Source organism: Drosophila erecta, unplaced genomic scaffold (genome assembly GCF_003286155.1).
Source record: "Drosophila erecta strain 14021-0224.00,06,07 unplaced genomic scaffold, DereRS2 tig00000126-arrow-pilon, whole genome shotgun sequence".
In the NCBI taxonomy this organism is placed as follows: Eukaryota; Metazoa; Arthropoda; class Insecta; order Diptera; family Drosophilidae; genus Drosophila; species Drosophila erecta.
The window spans coordinates 14,158,990-14,167,932 of NW_020825209.1; positions in this window are offsets into that span (position 1 = coordinate 14,158,990).

The following is an 8,943-nucleotide window of genomic DNA, read 5'->3' on the forward strand; positions in this document are numbered from 1 at the left end:
CGCGTTACGTAATCGCTGTCCTGAGTGCGTGTGAGAGTTCGAGTTTGTGGCTGCGAGTCCTGCGAACTCAGGTCGTAAAATGCCATTATTTTAGCAGGTGTGCCACCAGGGGTGTTAACACTTTGTTGCCGCTTTTGAGTCACTGACATGCAGACGTCACAAAGTTGTTTACGTGATTTCCAGATAATTATCAGCATATTTTGTGCACTGAAGAAGAAAAGTGCCAGCATGTATATATAACAAAATACTGTGCTTACATTGTTATCTTTCTGTAAATACTTTGCAACTGCTTATATACAGTGTGTTTAAAAAGAAAACCCTCTGCCATAATATGTACTCTATTGATATTCAAGGTACTAAAATTGTTTTAGCTGCTGGCTTTAAATTTGTCCATACTCGAGTTATTTTTTCGATTCGATTGAGCTCAAAGGCAGCCGAGTCAAGGACAGGCAACAAACAGGAAACTCGGAGCATTCGAACGCATATTTACGCATTAATCAATGAGGCAAACACGGCAAGAAGAGGGAAATAAAAGTGAATGAAGGAATGGCCGAGATGGCGAACAGGTATTCCCCGCTCTTCCATATTCCATTTCCCATTTTCCATTTTCCGCCGCCGCCACTGCCGCCTTTCTTCCAGACGTTTTCCTCCCTCTCCGTCATCGACTCATTTCCATTTTGATCCTAAGCTTGGCCTGGCCTATTCATGTGGAAATTGAGTGCGGTTTGCGCTCCTAGTAAACATAGCAAAGAAATTCATATTTTCTTGAAAAAGTTTCGACTCTGTTGATACCTCTTGCTAAGTTATTTCAGCCAACATTATCAATAGATTATTTATTAGAATCAAAGATGGTGGAACTAGCCTTTGTAGATCCTTGCAATCTGGGCTTTTACAAAAGCCTAGGCTGCCAAAGGACTTTGTTGCCTGTGCATGGCTAACGAATACAGCATACCCATTCTATCTAAGATTGAAACAGATATACTCGAATTATTAGAATCAAAAATTCTGGGCTTTTACGAAAGCCTAGGCTGCCAAAAGACTTTGTTGCCTTTGCATGGCTAACGAATACAGCATACCCATTCTATCTAGGATTAAAACAGATATACTAGAATTATTAGAATCAAAAATTCTGTGCTTTTACGAAAGCCTAGGCTGCCAAAGGACTTTGTTGCCCTTGCATGGCTAACGAATACAGCATACCCATTCTATCTAGGATTGAAACAGATATACTAGAATTATTAGAATCAAAAACTCTGGGCTTTTACGAAAGCCTAGGCTGCCAAAAGACTTTGTTGCCTTTGTATGGCTAACGAATACAGCATACCCATTCTATCTAGGGATTAAAAGATACAAAAATGTTCGAATTGCAGGGTAGCGAGTGGGAGGGGACCGGCGCGTGACCCCTTAGGACATGGGCGCCATAATGATATGAGTCACTGACTCAATAACGACAACCGACGTCTTCCGCAAAGGGGGGTGCATAATAATCGGGAAAAAAGCGTGTAGAAAATCGGGCAGGGAAAAAAATGAGGATAAGTCTAGCGTTGACGTTCCATAAAGCAAATCAATTCGATGTTGCCGTAACAGTTTTGTTTCTTTCTGCTTATTTCAGCAAATTGTGTGTGCGCCCCGAGGGCCAAGAACGTTGGGCAAGGGGGGGAGGGGTGCGGCATGTATGTATATTGACAAGGCATATAAATAAATTATTAGCAAAATAAATGTTTAGCTAAGGGCGTGTGAGTGCCACCCCCTTCTCCCTCGGCAAATGTGGCGTTCCCGGCGAGCAAGTGTTTAAAAGATTAGAAGAGCGATAAATAGAATATATTACATTTGTAAATATGTATTTAATATGCAAACATTTTTTTAATTTTGATATGTGCCAAAATAAGCTTCCTTTATATATAGCAAATTGAAGTATTTCTCAATTGCTTTAATAATTACTGTGTATTTTCCGCAAATGGAAATTGCGCTACACTCGGATTTTCCAATCGACCGTGAAAAAAGTGTTGCATACTTTTTGGAATTACTTTTGATTGCGATGTCGTCCTCTCGAGCATTTCAAGCATGTTAATGGGCAAACAAACTGCTGGCGTTTAAACGATGTCATGGCCACTTCAGTTGCACCCCTAAAAAAGAGGGCGTGGCCCGCGCATATTTGGCCAGCACAATTTTGTGGGCAAACTGATGCATATTCCATGAAGATGGAGTTGGCTCCGCTCTCTGGATTTCGGAATCTGGATCTGTATCTGGATCTGGATCAATTTGCATGCGCCGCAGAACAAAGCAGCAGTGGAATCGGAATTAAGCCAAGTTTATGCCAGGATGACTGACAGGGTGACTCCGTTTTGCAGCCAACTTGACGACAAAAGTTTTTAACCGAATTAGCATCTTGCCAGACAGTTTCCGGCCATCACACACACACACACACACACACACACACACACAGCCACAAAGGAGGCATTGGAATTGGCTAAAATCGGGGGGAGAACTGGTAAGTCCCCCACTTTGATTTCCATATGTATTGTTATCCCGGCTGCCCATTTGTTTGTTGTTTTAATTAGAAAACTTGCCAAACAGTCGTCAACGAACGGAATTAATGAATTTCCCATGCCATTGCCATTGCGATATCCAAGCCACCACCCCATTGGACTATAAAAAATCGGCCAACCGGCAAATTGGCAATGCCCATGGCTTACAGCACTATGCAGTGTGCGAAAGAAATGTAGTCGAAGTTGGTCAACTGGTAATTCCAAAGTCATAAGAAGTGTAGAATTCAAGGGCATCAAAAGAAGTCAATTTTCTGTGTATCGGAAGGGTATTTAAACATTGTTTACCCCATTTGGCAGTTAAGCAGTTAGCAGTTTTTTCCATGTGCAGATACAGATTGCAATAGATTTTTTCGGATTTATATTGCTTATTGAGTGTGGCGCGTGCCAAATTTATTTTGGCACCCTTCCCTAGCCGTTTTCTCGTCTCAACTTGCTAAGTTTTATGACCTCCATATGGAGCTAACAATGCCTGCAATTTATGTTGATTTGCGTGTCATGGCATTTGCCGCATTTAATTACGGGCTTTGTGCTAGTCGCCTTTTTTCTCAACTTGGGGCGTAATTAATGAGGCCATCATAAATCTGTTTGCAAACGGAAAGTGCCCAGAAGTGTCTGTTCTATTGGTAGCACTCCGTTTCTACAGATCTTTCTTCGTATTTTACTTTCATTTCGGCCAAGGGGTTCCCGTCATTTTTTTTTGTTTTTTTTCTTTTTTTTCGCACTGCCCCTTGAGGGCGTCAAACACTTTCGCTTTTAATTACCGCGCTGTGCTGGCGAAATTAATGTTTTCTGTCATGTTTGCCCAGAAAATAAAAAATGAACGGCCAAGCAGAGTACTTAGCGCAAATGACAAATGTTCCGGGTTGTCCGAAAAAAAGGAGTGAGTTTATTAAGTTTAGCAAGCTTCCCGAAAATAACAAAAGTGAGAGGATTCAGGGGCGTACGCAGCATTTTATCGAAGCTTTTCCTATGCTATTACAAAAAATTTATGGCAATAATATTGCTTATTGTCTTCATAAATGTAGAGGTCAATTTGTTATATTCATGCATTGGTAGTTCTTGAAGACCCCCTTTTCCACGCCACTGCAACCATGACCTCTGACCCTGTGGGCCACTTTATTAAAATCAAACTTAATGCCAAGGCAAATTAATTTTCTTTGCCCGGGCAAACATTTAATCTTTGGCAGGAATAGTTTTGGCCCTCTGGACAATGGACAGTGACCAGTGAACAGCTGTGAGTGGGAAAATGGGGAAAATTGGGAAATGGGAACGAATGCAAAGGAGTGTAATAAAGAGGGTGAAAAAAGAATTTTCCCTTTTGCCAGTCGCCTTGCCCTTTTCGTCTAATCCAGAAGTATTATTTTAATAAAGCAAAAATGTGAGTGTGACATTTCACCTTTTTGTTTGTCTCCAAATGGAATTTCCATTTTGCTCTCAACTTGATGAGGGTCATTCCATCTTAAAGCTGAACCCTAGAAAACGGAGATGGGAAATTGGTAGGAAAAGGAAAAAAATACGAGTAGAAGGCAAGCTGAAACCAAAACCGAAAACCGAAAAACTGAATCGCTATGTGAATGTGATTGTGACTGTGACTGTGGCTGTGGCGAAAGCATTTCATTAAAAACTTCCAGGCTATTAAGCAAAACTTTGTGCAGCATTTTGCCAAAACTGTGTGATAAGTATCTGAACAAAATGCAAAGCTGCCAAAGGACGCAGGACGCAGGACGCAGGACGATGGCGATGACGATGACGACTATGAGGACGACAGCTGATGAAAATCGTGAACGCGGGCGCCTCAACTTAGCTTTCCTCAACAAATCACAATTTTCGCCGCAAATTGCTGCCGGGTAAAAGAAGTTCAAACATTCGTCCAAGGATCCAGGGATCCAGGGATCCAGGGATCCAAGTATCCGGGGAAGGACCCAAATCCCGCTGGCAGGAGCCAAGGCGTTGTTGAACAACAATTGAATTGCAGTTGCTGGCCGTGCCTGGCGTGACAAGAGTGCAAGAAGTGCCGCGGAAAATGTGGAAAACGTGGAAAATGCTGGGGTCGGTGGGCGTGGTGGCGCTTCAAATGCGTGACTCAAAGCGTCGACAACAACAGCAAATACACCGGAAAACACACGGAAAATAATGCGACTAAATTGGATGAAAATCGCAGTTCAAATACTCTTGAAGTGCAGTAAGTGTGTAGTGTATGCATTCATCATGAAGCTTTCCTTATCTTTAATAAAATGTAACAAATTATTTGCCATCCAAGTCGAGTATAATTACAACAAATACTTGTCAATAGCCACTAAATGAAAGGAAAATTAAATTACTTGTACTGTACACCTTTTTGTGCTGACTTTTTTCGGCACATAACACAATGACTTCACCGCACTTTACCTCAATTTCTTGGCCAGAGTTTTGCTGCGTCAATGAACTGAATTTCCGCTGGGTGTTTTTGGTGCTCCTTTGACTCCATCCACTGGAATTGGTGTTTGTGTTTGTTCTATACATTTTCTGGCAATTTGCAGAAGCCACAGACTCGATGCTTGGCTAATGTAGCACATGATTTATAATATTTCAAATGACACGGGCTCGTGGCCAAGGGGAATTGTGAAAAGGATTTCTTGGCCAAAAAGTTTTGTGCGGTGTTTTCGGCCTTCGGCCTTCGGCCCTCGGCCCTCGGTTTCCTCCTTTTTGCCAGTAAATATATGCTAAATAGGCTTTTTGACATTCTACCTGTCTGCCCGCGTGTCTGTCTGGGTTTTCCCTCCATCCTGCGAGTGGGGGGGGGGGGGAGTGGGGGAAAATATCCTGCAGGAGGCTGGCCAGCTGTGGGCCTGTGGGCCCCGGCATATCCAGTTACAATTCATTAAATTTTATTTTTACGTGCCGTCTGCTTTCCCTCCGTTGCCCCCTTTCCCCCCTTTTCCGGCCTTGTGGCATTTTCGGGCCATTGTGTGCGTCGTGTGCGTGTCCTTAAGCGGAAACTTCGACAGGAAACACCTGATTCGTAAAATATTGAAAAAGTTTTCATTTTTCCCGTTCCCGTTCCCGTTCTCGTTTTTTGGCCTTCTTCAACTCGGCTATTTTGGGAGGCTGTTGTGTGTTGCCCTATATTTATTTTGAAGTTTAAGCATTTGTTGTACATAGTGGTAAGGAATAATCTAGTAAGATTTGAAGCTGATCCTAGCATATCTTTGATAATTCGTGCTATTGTAAAGTTGTATAAGTGAATTCATTTGTTGGACTAATAATTTTATTTTATTTTTGAAATAATGTTAGGACGAAAGCCGTAGTCGAGCTGCCTTTCTAAAGAGCATGTGAGATTATTTTACATGCGAAATTTTGTTGTTGTAGCTCATGTTTGTTGTCCATGTTGATATAAAATTATTGCAAAATAAATGCAAATTGAATTTCTCATGCATAATTTGCTTAGAAGTTGAGCAAAAGTTATAGCCTGAACTTTGATGTATTTTGTGGGTGTTTACAAGTAATCCTTCCTTGCAGTTCTATAAAATGTGTTTAGAATTTTAATGCGACGTGTGTTCTCTGCTGCGTACAAAATGAAGAGGAAAATTACCAAAAAATTAAAAACCATTTATAAAAACATGTTTCTTCACAACTATAATTCCTATTTGGCCGAAACAAAAATTGGCTTAAAGGTGGAATAGCTCGTTGAACTCGTAACGAAATTCCTAATCGAATAGTGGTCAAAATTGGTAAACCTAATTTTTATCCATTTTTGTTTTTTAAAATTTTTCCCGCTTATAATATTTTATTTTATTATAATTATTCTGTGAAGCTTTGCTTTGCAGCTTCACAAAACATTCGTTCATTTGGCCAAGCGGCTTATTTTGACTAAGATACACCTGACCAGAAAATACTTTTCTTCACAAATAGTTTTTTTTTTTTTTTGATTGCCATGTCCTTGCAAGAGGACCTCATTAGGCGTCGAACTTAACAGTGGGAAGCGATTGCGAAGGCTGGACATGGCACTCACGTGTGAGTTCTCGTATTTCAGCACGTTTCTCATATTTATTTTGATTAATGTCCACTTATCCACTTGCCACCAGCAATTTCAATCGTCTCCAACTTCTTGGTAGCCTGCGAGCAGCACGTGCTGCCAAAAGCGGGGATTGTCTATTGGCCAGATAGCTAGATGGCCAGTTAGCCAGTTGGCAGAGACAGCAATTGATGTTCCACCCACTTTTTGGGACCTTTGCACCTGGCCCAAGGTCCACGTAGACAGCTCCTCATCTCGGGTATCTGGGTATCGGGCATCGGGCATCGGGCATCGGGCTTTGGGTATCTCGGATATCAGAACCGTCTTGGCCATACCGGAATCCGGTTTGTCCGCGTCTCACAGATCCCAGGCATCAGTTGCACTGGCCTGTGTACGTGTTCGCACTTCGCAGCGCACGTGACTACCAGAGTCGAATTTATTGAATATTTGCCATTGGCCATTTGATTTCTTATTAGGCGGTGCATGTCCTTTCTGCAAGGGCACAGCACTCGTATATGGCCGAAACGGCGCTTTAAGCGACGTCCCATATGCTAATTTAAAGCCGAAAACAAGCTGTGTGAACATAATTAAATGCGACCAACTGCCAGATTTGTTCGCTGGGGCATTTGGCATTTATCTCTCATCACGACGACCTTTGGCAGTCAGGCCGGCAAAAATTCCACAACTCCTGCCACACAGCACACAGAAAAGGTGTGGGGCTGTAACAACCAACGAATGCACTATCCTATGTTTTAACTCAATATAACATGCATTTTTCTTAGGCTTAACAGGCATGATCTTAGGTATATAGCTTATATATTAAATAGCTTGTTACTGCAAATAACATATTCCTCTCCATTAAAGCTTTCTTGGCTTATTGCATTTAAAACCCATAGCCAGTAGCCATAGGTGAAACCTGAAATCCTAGTTAAACTGGCAGCCACAACCTTCCGCATTTTATGGCTTGCAGGGCATAGAAAAACACTGGCTGCAACACACTTACAACGGGGGAAAAAAAAGCACTTTTTAGTTAAAGCACATTCCCATACGCGTACATGTGGGTATATGCATATTTTCATGATTTTCCATGCTTTTATGCGGCATGCGAGAAATGTTTTTGCAGCGTTTTTTGCTCCTTTTTTTAATATTTGTACACTCGGAAGCTGGAAAACTCTGAACTGCACTGGCAGACGACTAAAATGTTGAGGATGACACTTCCGTGTTATCTACTTTCGTGGAACTGGGAGCTGGGAGCTGGGAACTGGGAGCTGGGAACTGGGTTAATGTGGCCAACTGACAGCGCCAAGAACTGCAAAAGTTTCTGCCCGAGAATTCCGCCACTAATGTCCTTTGAGGAGGCGACGGCGACGGCGACGGCGATGAAAGTGGGTGGGCGGACACACTGTTTTTGGGCCACTACAGTGGCATTTGATGTGTTAATCATGCGTGAAATTAATTCGCTCCACAATGTCTCATTAGTCTGCATTAAGTGAAGCGGCCAAGCGGTCAGGCCAACAAGGACACACAGCGGCAGGACAATGGGAGGCAGGATAGCAGGCAACAGGACATGGGCACTCACACACACGCACACATGGCTCATATATTATTAAGTTAATCCCAAGCCAGCGTCTCACCATCGTCGCTCGGTGCGCTCAAGTGCTTAAAATTAAATAATTAATTAAACTTCAGTCTGGGAGCGGAGGGATTCGGAGGATATGGCTGTGGATCCGGCATGGTGCTCAGTTGTAACGGTATTGTATCTCTATTTAACAGCATTTGTGCACTAAGAGAAAAATGGCATATAGTAAAATACATATGTAGTATACAGAATAAAAGTTGGTCAACACTGATCTCACTATGCAGCTGACAAATTAATTGACTTCTTCAACCCGGCTCACATTTTTCCGTCAGTGTATCTGGTATTCGTATCACAATGCGAGTCACATCTGCGCTTAGCAGCTCATGAATATCGTATTAACTTTTACTTTTCGTGCCCTCGGTGGGGCTACGTGTTTGGTTTTTGGCTTCTTGCTGTTTTGGCCAAAAGGGGTGGTGGGAGAGGCGAGAAACAGGTGGATGTGGTGGATCAGGGGTGGCTCAAAAGGGACTACCATGTCTGTGGCATGACAGGCAAATCTCGCGGTGAGTATTCAATCTCGGTCGCAAAAGTGCAAGAAAATGCAGAAGTGGCGTTTCGAATTATAATATTTTCGCCCTAATAACAGGCTTGTATTATTACCAATAAACGCTCAGATGGCCACCTAAGATTATCCTATCTGGTGCATTGACAACTGGCTTTAAGTCAGCTCTAGATATGTTCCATTAGGGAGCGGATGCAGATACAGATGCAGCTGGTTGCTGGTTGGTGTGGGTGTGGCGTCAGGTGTCTTGCCAATTTTA